We start from the raw sequence: 19,024 nt of genomic DNA on the forward strand, positions 1-19,024 counted from the left end.
TCAGCTGGAAGCTGCAAGCTCTGCAGCAATGCCTCAGCAATGTAGCAACAGGGTCTGCTGAAGCTAATTTGTCTAGGAGACACCGAGTTATTGTAAGGAATAACAGACCAGACAGATCTGGCTCTCACAACTGAATCTACAACAAGGCATGGAAGTGTGTGATAATGTCCATAGCCTGGTGGCGGATGTGAATCTTGGCAAGCTCACACACGTACCATGTACCATGCTTGTCCCACATGCTAAACTTGATAGTTTTGCGTTTTTGAAAACCTACCCAGATTTGTCAGAACTTCTGGTCAAAGTACACCGCGTTAGTGCCCATTTCCACAAGTCGGCTACAGCTGCCGCCACTCTGGCAGTGGAGCAGTAGCGCATGCAACTGCCAGCTCACCGCCTGGTGTGCAACGTGCCCACGTACTGGAACTCCACATTGCACATGCTGGCAAGGCTTTGTGAGCAGCAGAGGCCAATTATGGTTTACCAGCTCCAACACGTCCATCGGTATTCTGGTCAGCCTCCACACATAACAACTGAAGTGTCGGCATGGATGTCTGACATTTGTGAGGTTTGCCAAGACTTTGAGGACTCCACAAAGATATTGAGCGGTGATCCTGCTTCTGTGTCTACTTAAGCAGTTGCCCAAAACTAAAGCTGATGCTTTGCATGCTGACCAAGTGGTGATTGAGGAAGACATGAGACATGGATATACTATGCAGCCCAGCCTCATCTTATCTGTTCCACGCAGATTCTGTAACAATGAGGAGGAGGAATAGGAGCTGGTTGCTAGAGCAACTGAAACTAGTACCCATACAAGCTTTGTCCTGTCTCTCCTATGTGGATGGACTGAGGAGGGGAATGAGGAGGATGAGATGGAGAGTAGTCATCATGGTGAAGACAGGGAAGTGTTGGCTGTAGGGAGCTTTGCACATATGGCAGACTTTATGTACTGCTGCCTTTCCCGTGACCCTCTTGTCACATTCTTCTTGGCCAAAAAAAAAATGGCCAACTGTCTGTTCACCCTGCTAGAACCACACTTTCTGAGGTGGACAGCTCGAATAAAATGGTGGTATAATAGAAGGCCATTGTGGAAAATATGTTGGAAAATTTCCCATCATACAACGCTAGTGGCAGGGAGCAAGCTTCCTTGCCCAACCAAGGAGAAGAGGATAGAGAGACACAAACCAGGTACAGCAGAGGCAGTGGCACACTGTCAAAGGCCTGGGTCAATTTCATGATACCCTCCTAGCATCTATGCCCTGATGACCAGGCATTTTAATCAAGGAGGGAAAAGACTTTAAAGATGGTTAGGCAATACCTGGCCAATAAAACCAGTAATTGCTCTGTGAACTTCAGGTTTTGGGTCTCAAAGCTGGACACCTGGCATGAGCTGTCCCTGAAGGTGTTGTGCTTTCCTGCCGCTAGCATCCTGTCTGAGCGGGTTTTTAGTGCTGCCAGGGAGGGGAGTAATAACAGAAAATGCTGACAGGCTCACTCTGACACAAATGAACAAAACCTGGATTAGCCACACCACCAGTTGACAGCAGCATGTAAAGTGTTTTTAATCTTCAATATTTTAATTAGGCACGCCAGTTGCTGATTTCAAGTGTCTATAGATGACTGGATGACCCTGCTCATAATTTTTTTCTGGCTTTACACAAAGTGCAAAGCCTTTATGAGTGTAGAAGTATATCAACTACACTTTCAAAATATTTTGAGGTTCGCCAGCTTTCAAGGGTCTATGGATGACTGGATGACCCTTTGTATGATTTTTCCCTGGCTTTGGACTTTATCTAATGAATTTGAGTGTAGAAATACATCAACTACACTCTCAAAATATTTTAATGATGCCCACCAGTTGTTGCATTTAAGGGTCTGTGGATGACTGGATGACCCTCCGTGTAATTCTTTTCTGGCTTTGCAATGTCTGCAAAGCCTTTATGAGTGTAGAAGTGCTACAAATATACTTTATTAATTTTTTGTCTGAGGCACTCTAGTTGGTGACTTCAGGAGTGTATGGATGACCCTGCTTATAATTTTTTTCTGGCCTTGCACTGTGTGCAGAGCCTCTGCATGTAGGTGTACCACAACTACACTTTGTTCACAATATTTTAATGAGACACTCAAGTTGGTGCTTTCAAGGGTGTATAGATGACACTGCTTATAATTTTTAGCAAGCTTTGCACTATGTGCAGAGCTTTTAAGAGTGCATCAGCACCACAACTACACTTTGTTCACAATATTTGAATGAGGCACTCCAGTTGGTGTCTTCAAGGGTGTGTGAATGACCCTGCTTTAATTTTTGGCAGTATTTGCACTTAGTGCATAGCCTTTTTGAGTCTGAGAGTAGTACTACATGACAATTTGAACAGAATGTGTATGAGGACCTCCTTTATGTCTAATATAGTGTGTAGCAGAATCCCTCTTACATCAAATTTTTGGCAGTTATTTTTTCAGTTATAAATAACACTAACATTTCCAATTTTTTAATAAAAATTTTGATTTACTTAAATTATTTTTTTTAAATCCTTTTAAAATTTTGCATTATCTACAAGTCATTATACAGGAAAGAATGTTTTTTAACTTTTTTTTTCCTGTAAACCCCAATTTCTTGCCGATTTTGAATGTTTTATTGTCAGCTCTTAAAGTGGAGTAAAAGTTCTCAGTGGTGATCTGGCAGTCAGAGATGCTTTCAGGAGTCTTCCCCATGCTGTTCTCCTTCCATTCAGCACTATTTCCATCCATTTCAACATTTTTGCTATCCCCAAGCCTCCTTGTAGGGTCTGTCGGAAAAATGCTTGGATTTGCCATTGACTCCCATCATATTCATTACTCAAAACGAGCATTAGGAATTGCTCGGTTTGAGTAATGTGCATTCAAGCATTTTAGTGCTCTATCATCCCTAATAATAACAAATAAGTAAATACATACAATTATTGTTCTGAATTTTGATACAGTATGAAATCCTGCAATGTAAGAATCCTTTCAAAAATAGAAGTGTTCATAATTTCATTTTCATCAATTAATAAAATTCAAAGTGAATGCATAAGAGAGAAATCTGAATCAAATATATTTGGTGACTGCCCTTTGTCTTCAAAACAACATCAGTTCTTCTAGATACACTTTCGCAGTTTTTGAAGAAACTCGGTAGGATGGTCCTTTCAAACATTTTGAAGAACTAACCACAGAGCTCCTGTGGATGTCACTTCTGCAAATTCTTCTGTCTCTCTGTGTAAACCAAGAAAGATTAACTCCTTAATGACCAGAGGTACTTTTGGTTTTGCATTTTCTTTACTTGCTCCCCTTCTTCCCAGGGCCATAATATTTTTTGGTCAAAATGGCCATGTGAGGGCTTTTTTTTTTGCAGGACAAGTTGTACTTTTGTACGACACCATTGGTTTTACCATGTTCATGTACGAGAAAAAAGGTAAAAAAATTCCAAGTGCTGTGAAATTGCAAAAAAAGTGCAATTCCACAACTGTTTTTTGGATTTTTTTTTATGTTCACCAAATGCTAAAACTGACCTGTCATTATGATTCTCCAGGTCATTGCGAGTTCATAGACACCAAACATGTCTAGGTGCTTTTTGATCTAAGTGGTGAAAAAGAAATTCCAAACTTTGTTAAAAAAAAAATGCGCCATTTTCGGCTACCTGTAGCGTCTCCATTTTTCGTGATCTCGGGTTGGGTTACAGCTTATTTTTTGCGTGCTCAGCTGACAATTTTAATGATACCATTTTGGTTCAGATACAATCTTTTGATCATCCGTTATGGCATTTTAATGCAATGTCCCGTTGACGAAAAAACCCTAATTCTGACGTTTTGACTTTTTTTATCGCTATGCCATTTTTTTATTGATTGGGCGATTCTGAATGTGGCGATGCCAAATATGTGTTTGCTTGATTTTTATTTTATTGTTTTATTTTGAATGGGGGTGATTTAAACTTTTATATATTTTTTTAAAAACTTTTTTTTTACTATTTAATGCTTCTATAGTCTTCAAGGGAGACTATTAGCTGCCACAACCTGATCGGCTCTGCTACATAGAGGTGATGATCAGGTGGCGCTCATAGCAATCCTGCAGTGACAACCATAGAGATCTCCAGGAGACGTCTGGTTGTCATGCCATCGAATCGGTGACCCGCGATCACGTGACGGGGTCACCGATGGGCAGATTTCAGCCGGAAGCAGCATTTAAGGGGTTAATAGCCGTGGGTCGATCGTTATTCCACTCACGGCTATTCCGGGCACATGTCAGCTGTTGAAAACAGCTGACATGTCGCAGGAAAGATGTGGGCTCACCACCGGCGCCCACATCAAAGGGAGGGAGTCCGACATCAGCGTAAATTTACGCTCAACGTCGGAAAGGGGTTAATTGACATTAAGATCGGGGCTCTGTAGGAAACATATCATCACTTTCGGGATTCTTTGTTCTTCTTTACTCTGAAAATACCTCCCTGATGGTATCACATGTTGTAAAATTATCTTTTGGCAGCATTGAGGACACCATTATTTTGGACCAACCCCATGTCAATGTGAAATGCAGTTCCAAACGTTCAAGAAACCTCCCCAATGCTTCATTGCTTCTGCAGAAACTCATTATTGTTATGCCCTCCAGCCAATGAACAAACAAATTGCCTTCTGCTACAGCCAAATATTTCAGATTTTGACTTCAGAGCATCTGCTCCCATTTTTCTCCAGCCCATTTCATATATGTTCGTGCATAGTCAAGTCAATATGGCCTTGTTTCCATGTAAAGGAATGGTGTTTTTTTTGGCTGCAGTTCTTCCATGAAGACCACTTCTGGACAGACTTTTCCAAATAATTAATGAGTGTAGGTGCTTCCAGAAGCGCATCTATGGGGAGGGGGGGCAGGCGAGGCTTCTGCCTCTGGCACAGACAGCAGGGTGGATGCTGTCGGGTGAATGGGAGAATGTATGGGATGTATGCAAACACAGTATGGGGAGTGAGTGTGGGAATGGGTACAGACACAGTATGAGTAGTGAGGGAAAAATGTATGCGCACACAAAGTATGAGGAGCAAGAGGAAGAATGTATGCGGACACAGTATGGGGAGCGAGGGTGATGAGTTGGGTGCAGGCACATTATGGGGAATTGGGGGGTATGTGTGATAGGCAGTATGGAGAGTGAGAAGGTAACTATATGAAGAGATAGTATGGTTAGCTAGGGGGATATGAGAGGAGATAGGGTTAAATGCTTGAGATGACTATTGAGGGGAATGGTATGAGGAGACAGTATTGGGAGAGAAAAGTGTGAAAGGGCACAGAAGAGACTGAATAGTGTGGGTGGTAGCATGGGGGGCAGTGTAAGGGCACAGCCAGGAGGGGACAGAAAGCCAAAGGGGGGATGATGAGTGGGTACAGTATAGAGACTGGGCCCAATAGGGAGGACACAGTGTGAGAGATGTTGTGAATTCCGCTCTTGGGCGCCCTCCGGTGGTTGTAAGTGGCACTTTTGTGAGTTCTGCTCTTTGGCTTCCTCCGGTGGTTTTAAGTGGAATGGCTGCTCCTTGGATTTAGCTGTCAGCAGCTGCTTCCACTGATTGTCTTTTCTACTCGGCTATTTAGCCTGGCTCTTTCCTTCAGCTTGTGCCACTTGTCAATGGTTCCTGGTTGGATTCACATCTCTTTGGATTTCCCTGTTATCCTGACCAGTTCAGCAAAGCTAAGTCCTTGCTTGCTCTTTTCTGTCCACAGGTTGTGGACTTATCCGTTCTGTGCTTTCTATGTTTGTCCAGCTTGTCAGTATGAATTAATTCTGTGATGCTGGAAGCTCTGGGAAGCAGATTTACCCTCCACACCTTTAGTCAGGTGTGGAGATTTTTGTAAACTCTGTGTGGATTTTTTGTAGTGTTTTATACTGACCGCACAGTATTCCATCCTGTCCTATCTATCTAGCTAGACTGGCCTCCTATGCTCATCCAAGTTTCATTCTGTGTATGTCTTTTCCCTCTCCACTCACAGTCATTACTTGTGGGGGGCTATCTATCCTTTGGGGATTTTCTCTGAGGCAAGATAGCTTTCCTGTTTCTATCTTTAGGGGTAGTTAGTTCTCAGGCTGTGACGAGGTGCCTAGGGAGTGTTAGGAGCATCCCACGGCTGCTTCTAGTGTTGTGTTGAGCTTAGGGACTGCGGTCAGTACAGATACCACTTCCTTCAGAGCTCGTTCCATGTTGCTCCTAAACCACCAGATCATAACAGAGAGAACAGTGTGAAGAGGGGGCCCAGTATGGAAAGGAGGGGGCCGTGTGGAGGGAATATAGTGAGGGGCAAGTATTTTTTCAGTGGCTGAGTGTAGGGCAGATATTTTTAAGGGCATTGTGTGGGATGTGCTGCAGAAGAACGGAGAAGGTGGAACTCTTCAGAGATGGGCTCTGGATGAGAAATGTCATCAAAAGAAAGAAAACAACTCAAGAGACAATGTCCTCTATAAAAGGTACCTTGTTGCAATTTTTTTTGTGATACTGACTCATTCTCATATTTTTATTTATGCTAGGAGCATTAAAGGGTTGTCTAAGTCTAGGTTCACATTTGCGGTTGAGTCCGCAGCATCTCGTCCGCAAACGCATGGCAAAACGCATGGTAACGCTGCTTTTTTTATCCGCATCACCTTACACATAACGGATAAAATATGCAACATTTGCACGTGTTTGCGTTTTTTATGCGCATGCGTTTGATAGAATTTCTTTGAGACAAGCCATGCTCAATGGGCGTGTCTCATGGGATTTCTGTATTTAGACCCTTGTGCCTACGCAAGCGAACGCTTGTCCTTATGTACCAATGTGTTCCCATAGACGGTAATGCGTTTATTTGACGCACTCCTTCCGCAAGCATCCGCATGCGTATGGCGGTGGAAATTTGCCACCACAAAAATTCTAACATGGTGCCTTAGCCACGCCCAGCCGCACCCCGCAAAAATACGCATGCGTAAGCAAACGCGGGCGAACCCATGCAAACGCATGCACCTGCGTCTACAATGTTAAAGATATGAAATCAAGACGCATGCGGATGTATGCATCAGAAACGCTGCGGACACAACCACAAAGGTGAAGCCAGCCTAAGTTTCTGATGAGTCTGTAGTCATTCTATATGACTGCAGACCTCTGAATTCTCAGTGTGCATTGCACGATGTCCGGGTTCACTGGTGCTGGTGAATTGCACACATGCGGTCACATGCCGACTAGACATGTGTGGCCTCACTCAATGAAAATGAATTGAGCGAGGCCAGACATTGTCCTCGTGGCTGTTCGACAGCAGCAACACATGTAGGGCTTGCCTGTTTGTTAGGCTATTCCTGCATGTGTTGCAGCTGTTGAACAGCCGCGAGACATGTAGCCGCAGTGACTCGAACATAGTATTCAAGCAAGGAGAGAACACTATTAGTACATGACCATGCTCGGATAACACCTTATCTGTGCACTTTCGACTCATCACTAGTGCTCACACCAAATACTGATGTGACTATCTACTGTTTATACTAATCACATTGGTTTATCACTTGAATCCTCAACAAGCTTGTTCTTCTATTTTGTTTTATACTGACACTTTCACATTGTTGTAAACATGTTGAAGTAGATGCCTTATCTTATTATCTTAAAGGGAACCTGTCACTCCCAAAATCAAAGATGAGCTAAGCCCACCGGCATCAGGGGCTTATCTACAGTATTCTGTAATGCTGTAGATAAGCCCCCCCCCCGATGTATCCTGCAAAAGATGAGAAAAAGAGGTTAGATTAGGCTAGGGTCACATTGCATTCTGTGACCGCGTTTAACGGACTACGTTACATCGCGGCATAACGCGGTGTAACGTAGTCCGTTAACGGCGCCATTGCCTGTAATGGCGAACGCATCGCTAGCGCATGCCCACATTGGGCATGCGCTAGCGATGTGCCATCAATTGAGTAACGGACCGCGAACGCTGCTTGCAGTGTTCGCGGTCCGTTCCTCGCTAGCGCAGATCGGGGATCTGCGCAAGCGGGATCGGCTAACGCGATCCCTTTTGGGACATTGCGTTAGCGCAGTCCGTAGCGCTATGCGCTAAATGGACTGCCCTAACGCAATGTGACCCTAGCCTTATACTCACCTGGGGGGCGGTCCGATCCGATGGGCGTCGCGGTCCGGTTTGGGACTTTCCATCTTCTAACGATGACGTCCTTTTTTGTCTTCACGCTGCGGCTCCAGCGCAGACGTACTTTGTCTGCCCTGTTGAGGGCAGTGCAAAGTACTGCAGTGCGCAGGGAAAGATCAGAGAGGCCAGTACACCAGGAGATGTGGAGGGGCAGTAGGAGGGCAACAACCCAGCAGCAGGACCGCTACCTCTGCCTTTGTGCAAGGAGGAACAGGAGGAGCACTGCCAGAGCTCTGCAAAATGACCTCCAGCAGGCCACAAATGTGCATGTCTGTTAGAAACCGACTCCATGAGGATGGTCTGAGTGCCCGACGTCCACCGTGCAGGACGCTTGGTATTTGCCACAGAACACCAAAATTGGCAAATTCGCCACTGGCACCCTGTGCTCTTGACAGATGAAAGCAGATTCACACTGAACACATGTGACAGATGTGACAGAATCTGGAGATGCCGTGGAGAGCTATCTGCTGCCTGCAACATCCATCAGCCTGACCGGTTTGGCAGTCGGTCAGTAATGGTGTATGGTGGCATTTCTTTGGAGGGCCGCACAGCCCTACATGTGCTCAACAGAGGTAGCCTGACTGCCATTAGGTCCCGAGATGATATCCTCAGACCCCTTGTGAGACCATATGCTGGTGCGGTTGGCAGATTCAGGGGGGTCCCTGTCAGGCGTGGGAACCTGGCAGGTACCTAGCGACCAGAACAGAACGTTACGGAACCGCACCTGCACACCCCGCAGCGGTATCCTAAGAAAGAGACACGAAGCGAAGGATATTCTGAGACAGTGAGAAACAAGATCAAGCACAAAGGAGAGCCAGTAGGAGTCGTGCCATGAGACCGAGGCAACATCCTACTGAGGCGCGTAGCCGGTGACCGGAACACCGAGGGAGTAACTGACTCTACGCCTTACTTCAAACTCCGCAGGACAGTTAATTATAGTTTGGCTGTCTCACCTAAACACCTACAAAGACATAGGGGGCAACAGTGGGAGAGGGGCGTCTCTAGGGTCCCGGAAGACCTCCTGGCCTTCCCGTCATACGGGTGCATCCTAGCCATAACATACCTGGGGGACGTTGAACTAGAAACATCTGGAACATATTAGAAAGAACGAACGAACGAGAACAGAAGTTGTGAGGACTATTCTGAATGCTCAGCAGGGTAGCACTACAACACACAAGCGCTATTGGTAGGCAACGATTTCCACCTGCAAAGGGAATTCTGGAAGTGCCCATTGGACCGGCCGGTCTCAGATAGCCCTGTTAAGCGTGCTCTGGATTGCGGATCCTGAAGTCTTCAGTAAAGAGGTAAAGAGACTGCAACCTTGTGTCCTCGTTATTGACTGCACCTTACACCATCACCATCCACCTTACTGGGAAGCCCTGGGGACATACTTCACCTGTGGGAAGGTATACCATCCAGCTGCCATTCCATCACCCCAGCGGACCCCACAGCAGTGTCGGTCACCCTGACCGAACACCACAGGTGGCGTCACGAATCCATGGCAGACTGTTCCACCTTTATTGGACGCCCCTTAGGGTCGCAGACCGGGTCTAGCCACCGTGACAGCATCAGAACCGAACCAGAGATGCCCAGTACCGGGAACTCGTGGCCCTGCGTCTGGGGGCGCTCCATCTTGGCGTCACGAACAGGATCGTACTTAAGCCTGAGAAGCAGGTCATGTGTGCCTTGGAACTGTGATTGAAACGTGTTTGGACTGTGATTTATTGCAAAGACTGTGTATTGCAATCTGCCGCAAGATTCCCGCCAAAACCGCCGCCATTACCGCGCCACGAGGAGCGCAGGAGAAGAAGAAGGGCGTGGAATTGGGCGTGAAAGAACTGAAGAGCGCAAAAGATAATGGCCACCCAGTCTAAATATTTCTGTACTTTGAGGACGTGTCCGTCAGCAGCTGAGATCCGCCTCCTGATCCTCAATGGGGAGCGGAGAAACAAGAAACGAAACCGCCCACGAAGGAGAGAGCGGGAAAGAGACCAGGAAGCGACCCACGTGGAGGACACCATGGCCAGTCGCTCAGACCCAGACTGCGGGGTTGAAGCAGAGGGCTCCCCCAGCTACCCGGACGAGCGCAGCAACCAAACCTCCACAACTGGGACCGGTCTCCTGCAGGGTGAGATGGAGGATCTCATGGAACAGCTTCTCCAGTGGCGGCTGGAGACCAAGGCCTCGGGCCAGGAGGCACCGGCGGAGGAACTCTCGACTCCGGATCTTTTGCCACCACCGGAGCCGGCTGCGATGGAAGAAGTCGCATCGACCGGTGAGTCTGCCGACCCCGTCCCGCAGGCAGAGGACCTGTTAATATGCCCCATTAAAAAACTGATGGGTAACTGACCTCCCTGTCCAAATGTGAACACTTACCGAAGGCTAATGTCTGCATGCTTGGGTGAATATGGACACCTCTCTCAGCAAAGCCTACATATGGGGTGGCCAGAACCAAGTGTGAATAGATGTAATTAAAAACCAGATGGTGAGGGGAGGAGTGCGCATTCAATAAGCTAACATAGAAATGACAGAAAAAAGACTGGCACATCCAAACTAGTGTGAATAGGTGCATACCAGGAGCAGCTACCTCCATATACAATATACAAAAAAAGGTTGCACTCTATCGTGCCAAAACACGTCAAATATGAAATACATGATATATAAATAGCAAAATGTAGGCTTTGCTGAGAGAGGTGTCCATATTCACCCAAGCATGCAGACATTAGCCTTCGGTAAGTGTTCACATTTGGACAGGGAGGTCAGTTACCCATCAGTTTTTTAATGAGACCACCTTGACGATGGTTGATGGGCTCACACTATTTGGCCAAATTCTGTGCTAAGCGCCTCAAAAAATTTTTTCCTAATGTTCAAAAAGCAATTTTGCTATTCATATTTCATGTATTTCATATTTGACGTGTTTTGGCCCCATAGAGTGCAACCTTTTTTGTATATTGTATATGGAGGTAGCTGCTCCTGGTATGCACCTATTCACACTAGTTTGGATGTGCCAGTCTTTTTTCTGTCATTTCTATGTTAGCTTACTGACTGCGCACTCCTCCCCTCACCATCTGGTTTTTAATTACATCTATTCACACTTGGTTCCAGCCAACCCATATGTAGGCTTTGCTGAGAGAGGTGTCCATATTCACCCAAGCATGCAGACATTAGCCTTCGGTAAGTGTTCACATTTGGACAGGAAGGTCAGTTACCCATCAGTTTTTTAATGAGACCACCTTGATGATGGTTGATGGGCTCACACTATTTGGCCAAATTCTGTGCTAAGCGTCTCAAAAAATTTTTTCCTAATGTTCAAAAAGCAATTTTGCTATTCATATTTCATGTATTATATATTTGACGTGTTTTGGCACGATAGAGTGCAACCTTTTTTTGTATACTGTTAATAGGCCCCATCGCAGCGCCCCCTCTTCCTGGTGCCCATAAGCTCCAGCACCTCCCACCCTGGGACCGGGCCACGGGCATGGAACACTTCCTCAAACTACTGTCTCCTTCCCCATAATCCTGTAGAATGTAAGCCCGCAAGGGCAGGGTCCTCGCCCCTCTGTATCAGTCCGTCATTGTTAGTTTGTTTACTGTATGTGATATCTGTAACTTGTATGTAACCCCTTCTCATGTACAGCACCATGGAATCAATAGTGCTATATAAATAAATAATAATAATAATAATAATAATAATAAAGGCCCCGATCTCGCCGATCATCATGCCAGGCGAGGTCTACGCGGAGCGCACGGTGTGTCGCTGGGTGAACCCGGGATCTGACGTCATGGGGTTCCCCGGGGTGAAGACACAGGAACGGGAGATGGTGGAGGCCCTCAGCTGGGAAGCATACCAGGCCGAGCTGGATCGACAGTGGGAGGAGCAGGCGAGACAGCACCAGGCCCAGCGAAAAGCCCACTACCGGCGGGACCTCGAGGTAAAGGATCGGGCCCGCAAGGACCGCACCGCCCACCAGGCCCTGCACAGGCAGGGCACCGTTGTGGACTTCAAGCTCCGTGGGGGATGGGGCTTCATTAAGGAGCCGGATCTGTATTCCGAGGTTTTCATTAACCGGAGGGATGTGGAGTCCCATCTCAAGGAAGGCCACCCGGACCGGGATCTATACAAGGGGGACGAGGTCACGCACTTTAGCGCTGTCTCCTGCACGGTGCGTGTGGTACCCAGTGGGCACACGGGCCGCACACGTGTGCCACACTGATGTGCCACAGAAACGCACGGGCACACGGACACGGATAATTACGGTACCGGAATTATCTGGACGTGTGGGACTGCCTATTGTGTAGGTTTATGTTCTAGTTAGAATCTTAATGTTAGTTAGTGGCCAGATGGCCTTAGACATTTTATTTCATGTTTGGCACGTGTAACATTGTACGGCAAATGTGTACAATAAATACACCTGACACATACCTGTGTGGAACTCGCTAGCCTGCTATTGTCCGTTGTGACTCCATAGCCACCTGCTGAGCTATATACCCACAATATATATATATATATATATATATATATATATATATATATATATACCTATACTATGTGTAGACATTTATTTTAGCTATTCTATTTTAACCTGTCAGTGTGATTTTACTGTACACCGCACTGAATTGCCGACTTTTCTAAAGGACAGCGGTGCGTATTTCTCGCAAGTCACACTGATGGTCCGTGTGGTGTGCGAGTTTTTCTCACACCCATAGACTTTCATTGGCAATTCTCGGCCGATATACGGTGCAAATCACAGCATGCTGTGAATGTAGAATGTAAGCCCGCAAGGGCAGGGTCCTCTTCCCTCCCCTCTGTACCAGTCTGTCATTGTTAGTTTTGTTTACTGTAAGTGATATTTGTATTTTGATGTAACCCCTTTTCATGTACAGCACCATGGAATTAATGGTGCTATATAAATAAATAATAATAATAATTTCTCTTGCACATATAATATGGCTGAGAAAACAATGGATGATAGGAGCTGCCCCATAGATTAACATTGGTCTGAGTGCTATGCGATTTTTTTTTTTATCGCATAGCACTCGTCCGTATTAGGGCAGTCCCACACGTCCAGATAATTCCGGTACCGGAAAAAATCGGTACCGGAATTATCCGTGTCCGTGTGCCCCTGCGTTTCTGTGGCACATCAGTGTGGCACACGTGCGGCACACGTGTGCCGCCCGTGTGCCCACTGGGTACCACACGGAGCGTGCAGGAGACAGCGCTAAAGTTTAGCGCTGTCCCCTGCATCGTGCTGAAACCGCGATTCATATCTTCTGTGCAGCAGCGTTTGCTGCAGAAAATATATGAATAATCCTTTTTTTTTAAGTTTATCGTGTATAAAATAAAAGTCCATGTCCCCACCCCCTGTGCCCCCCCCCCCCCCCCCGCTGTTCTGAAAATACTCACCCAGCTCCCTCGTTGGCTGTCGCTGCTTCCTCTCCTGGCCGCACCTTCTACTGTATGCGGTCACGTGGGGCCGCTCATTTACAGTAATGAATATGCGGCTTCACCCCTATGGAAGGTGGAGCCGCATATTCATGACTGTAATCGGCGGCCCCACGTGACCGCATACAGTAGAAGGTGTGGCCAGGAGAGGAAGCAGCAACAGCCAACGAGCGCTGCAGCGCTTATTGGAAAATTCATGCAAACCCTGAAGGGGCGATTTGAAGTCACTGTATGAACTATTATAGCGGTCATTCATCTTTTGACCTTTTTTGTCTCTTTTCATGGTCTGGTCTTTCCTCATTAGGGTTTATTCAGCGCGAATACTGATATATGTTTATATCTTTTTTGGGGCATTTTTTACGACACAATCTTAGTTGGTGATTGTTGTATCCACAGCAGTATCACTAACCCTGTAATACTGGGCGCCACTCGTTATCATACACATCAGTAGATAAATGTATCACCAGAACCACCATAAGTACATGAAAACATCATCATAATCTGTACATGACTACATCACGAGAATCACCATTAGTAAATAAAAACACCAGTACATGTATATGTCACCAGAACCACCATCAGTACATGAATACATCACCAGAACCACCATAAGTACATGACTACATCACCAAGCTTAGTACAGCAGTCAGTTGTAATGTCAAGTTAGGACCATATATATTTGTTTCTCATGGACGAACAACCCCCAGTATGTGTTTAAGAAGGTATGGAGATGCTAGAAGTTGTTGTTATTAGTCATTATCAGACTGCAGACTATACAGAAATCACAGTACTGATGACACATAGTATCAACAAGTACACATTTACATCCAGGTACCTTATAGGTGACCTCTTTAATTGAGTTGTTTCTTTCTTTTCATCTCAATCTTGTCCAGATGCCATGGTGACTTTTTACATCTCCAGTTTCCCTAGAGACTTCTCTCTCTTTTCCAGTCTTCTGGAGCAAATTCCAACATGATGCCCTTAAAAATAACAGTTGTTAAAAAGCTCTCTGCATAAACATATCTGTCCATACTATACCCTAAATAATGGCCCTCACACTGTCTGCCCATATGAGCTATGTAACAACCCTGCCGGCATCACTGCATGGCCTTCTATTCCCCACCTGCCTGTTACATCAACTCACTCACCCAGTGCCATGCTGTGAGATCTGTCTGCTGCCGGCTCCATGCCATGTGCTCTATGGCCGCTTACTCTGTGTACACTTCCTTTCTGCATGCATAGGGGGGGCAGCGCCAGCAACTCCGGATTCTTAATGAGACTGTGTGCACCTCCCCAAAGTGTCCCTGGCCAATAGCCTAGAGGCCTCTGATACATAAGGCATCCTCACCCATTGGAGGATGCCTGAGCAAACTATTTCCCTCAGTTAGCATTTGCTACTGAGCTGCCAGGTTGTGTCTGTTTCCTGTCTATTGCAATTCGCAGGCTTTAATCTGTGTTCTGTTTGTGTCTAGGTGTACGCAACCCAGTAGGGTGTTGTACCCTGGTCTGAATCTATGTTCTGTGTCTGAACTCTGGTCTATGTCCATTCCTTCTTTGTTTGTTTACCATTCTCACTCTGCTGTGTTTACCTCTGCGTTACATCTCTGCTTTGCTTGCCACTATCAGTGGCTCTGCATCTCTCTGCTCTGTTCAACACTACTTGTGACTCTGTGCTTCTCTGCTCAGTTCTGTCACAACTTGTGGTTCTGTACCTCTCAGCTTTGCTCGTCACAACCTGTTGCTCTGCACCCTCTGGCTCTTGGCTTTGCCTCCTGCGGTTCTGGCTCTTGGCGTTGTCTCCTGCGGTTCGCTCTTGGCTCCGCCTCCAGCATCTCCGCTCTTGGCTCCGCCTCTAGCATCTCCACTCTTGGCTCCGTTTCCAGCGGCTCTGTTATTGGCTCTGCCCCCAGTGACTCCATCCTTGGCTCCGCCTCCTCCTCTGCCTTCTCCTTCTCTGCTCTTAGCTCTGCCTTCTCCTTCTCTGCTCTTAGCTCTGCCTTCTCCTTCTCTGCTCTTACTCCGCTTCCTGTGGTTCTGCTTTGCATCTGCTCTTGCTCCACCTCTGTTCAGCAACTTGCCGTACAGATCTCTACCTGTTTCTTTATATTCACCAGTCTGAACAGGTTCTAACCTGTTTCCATACACCCACCTGTATACCAGTTCCTACCAGAGTGTCAACCCTGTCTGCCAGAGTGCCAGCCATACCCGTCTGCCTGCCTGTATCTCCGTCAAGCTAGTCTGCCCATCAGGGCCTCTGCCGTACCCGTCCGTCAGCCAGTGTCACAGCCGTGCCTGCCTGTGTCTTGTCCCCCGGTGGGATCAGCATCCACAGTCAGACTCCACCCTGGAGTGGTACCTGGTAGCTACCTACTGCACAAGTCTGACCTCCCCATAGGAGGCTCCAGCGAACACCTAGGAAGCTACTTAGTTACGTCCCTTCCAGGGAAGTCTGGTCTGTGGTCCAGTGGGGCCACACCCCCGCGCCAACCAGTCTGGGCGTGAGCGTTACAAGCTATAACCACCCCACTGTCTGCCATTATCAGCTATAACCGTCACATCATCCGGCCTTTTGAACCACGTCCTATACCATGGCTGTCCTCTCTCCAGTTTTGCCTTACACTCTCTATATCTACACACTGTCCTCTGCCAGGCTAACCTCTCTCCACACCGTGCCCACATTTCACACTGCCCCTTCTCAATATACATTCTGTGCCTTCTTTGCCCTCTCCAAACTGTACCCACTCCTCACACTACCCATACAGTACATCCACAACAGCCCCCAATATACAGTACAATGTCAACCACAGCCGACTATACAGTATGATGTCCACCAAAGCTCTCTATACAAAGTATAATGTCCCCCAGTCTCCCATATATGATGTCACCCACAGCCCCTCTTGTAATGTCCATACAGCCAGCTTATCACAGTGTCCACACAGCCAACATTTAAATGTCCACACAGTCAGGCCCTCATAATGTGCATGCAGCCATAGCATTCTGTCAATGTCCACACAGCCAGCCCCTATTGTGACTAAAATAAGAAAAATAAAAAGCTTATATTTACCTAATCCCGGCTCACGTCCTGCGTAGCCTCCATCTCCTCTTCTGTCTGGTACAGCACTGGATGGCTCTGACGCTATTTCCTGCGTCCTGCTGAAGTTCCCAGCGGAGCAAGAGCAGATTACAGCTCCTCTGCTCCTGTCCCGGACGCCGCCAACATCCATCGTATTCGATTGAAATCTCGCGCATGCACACAGATTTCTTCAGCTTTGCTTACGAATAGCTCCTCCCTTCCTACTGATCTTCAACTCCTCAGTGTACGTGAGCAGTATTCTGGACTTCCAGTCATATGCAGTGTGCCTCTGAAGCCAGGAAATGTACACCCAGCTTCAGATGCACAATGACGTGGTTGAAGAAAGCCGCACGCGCAAGAAAGCTGGCAATGACACTGGCTCTTCAAAAACATGCACAGATGGGCAACTGGTCTGGGGAAACAAACGCCCAATAAACTAGTCAAAAGATTAATTTGAATAAGAAAAACAGAATTGCTAAATACTTTTTTTTAAAAAAAACATGTGTTTAGTTAACCATGGGTATAAAGGGCTTATTAGGCAGGGAATTTAGCAATAGATATACAAATGTTTGGAGGGCATGGGGAACCTGTCAGCTTTTCTTTAATGTACTGGAACTGAAAATTGAATTTTTATAAATTAAGAAGAAAATTCAAGTGTATTTTGCAGTTTTTCAATATAAGATGTTATATGGCAGTACCAGGAACAACTTTTTGGTATTATTCACACAAGGTGTAGCGATCTCAAAACTCGGGTCTTTCTTTCAATGTATACCTTGGATGGGCAAAGCTAAAAGCCCTGTGAGAGGAGAGTCATAGCTGCAGAATTGTTTATAATGACACTCATCTCAGCTCTAATCCCCCTAAGCGCTGTGAGATGAAAGCTGGAGGTGTTTATAATCACACTCAGTGGCTGCAGAGATTAGGGCTGTCTGTCATTACATGTCTCACAGGGGAAGACCCCTGTTTTTTGACCTTGTAGAGTGAGTTCTTTTCTTTTTCTCTTTACATCTTGCATAGCAGAAGTACCCTTACATGGAGAGGCAGAGCTTAATTATGCATGTGCCAATTGTCTCCAGTGTGTCAGTTCCTACACAAACGGCCAGTATTTAGTTTTCACACGCTGCGATTGGGTGGCAGAATACAACCAACCACCAGGGCAAAAGACCTAACCCCAAGAACAGATCACATAGCAGGGTATACGTATTATAACAATAAATCTTTATTAGTAGTGGTAATACACATAGATAAAAGTGCACATGTTGGATAAAAAAAAAATAACCAGGATAACATTTCCAAAACAGTTTTATATAAAAACCAATATAGGCATAAGGTGTACCCAAAAAAGGAAAAAATATATATATCAGGACTCCTTAAGAACAATCAGAATTGATACCGTGTCACAATGTGGAAAAAATGGTAAGATATATGAAATAACGTGAGCATATAATGCAAAAAACACTATGGGGTTAAAGACAACCCGTAATAGGGTTGTAAAAACAACTTTAATATGAATAAATTGCAAAACGGTGCAAATGTGCAAGCCTGCAGTATAATAATAGTGTGGAAGGCACCCACTATATGATGAGTGCTAATTAGCACAATATAACCAAGGGAAAAAGTAAAGGGAAATCATGAAAAGATCCAATCAATGCGCACCCCGACGCGCGTTGCGGATTTAAAATCCTTCGTCAGGACGAAGGATTTTAAATCCGCAATGCGCGTCGGGATGCGTATTGATTGGATTTGGTGACGCCATAAGGTACAGGATCTCCGCTATAATTTTAACATCTTTTCATGATTTCCCTTCACTTTTTTCCTTGGTTATATTGTGCTAATTAGCACTCATCATATAGTGGGTGCCTTCCACACTATTATTATACTGCAGGCTTGCACATTTGCACCGTTTTGCACTTTATTCATACTAAAGTTGTTTTTACAACCCTATTACGGGTTGTCTTTAACCCCATAGTGTTTTATTATTATTATTATTATTATTATTATTATTAAAGATTTATTGTTATAATACGTATACCCTGCTATGTGATCTGTTCTTGGGGTTAGGTCTTTTGCCCTGGTGGTTGGTTGTTCTCTGCTTATATGAGTGGTTTCCACTCGCTCTATTTTGTTCTCACTGGGGTTTATTTAATATTCTCATTTATATTTCACATCTCTTGCATATTGAATTTGATCTTATTGCCCCTTTTAGTGTTAACAATTTTTGTCTTGGGTGGCAGAATGTATTTAAAGGATATCTCCCCCTACCATAAAACACGCCCCCTTATGAAGAAAGGGCGGAACATGCATTGGGGCGGCAGGGATATCACTTTAACTTGCGAATCTATATGTAAGCATTTACACTCGTGCAT

The sequence above is a fragment of the Ranitomeya imitator genome, chromosome 2 (genome assembly GCF_032444005.1).
Source record: "Ranitomeya imitator isolate aRanImi1 chromosome 2, aRanImi1.pri, whole genome shotgun sequence".
NCBI classification, from domain to species: Eukaryota; Metazoa; Chordata; class Amphibia; order Anura; family Dendrobatidae; genus Ranitomeya; species Ranitomeya imitator.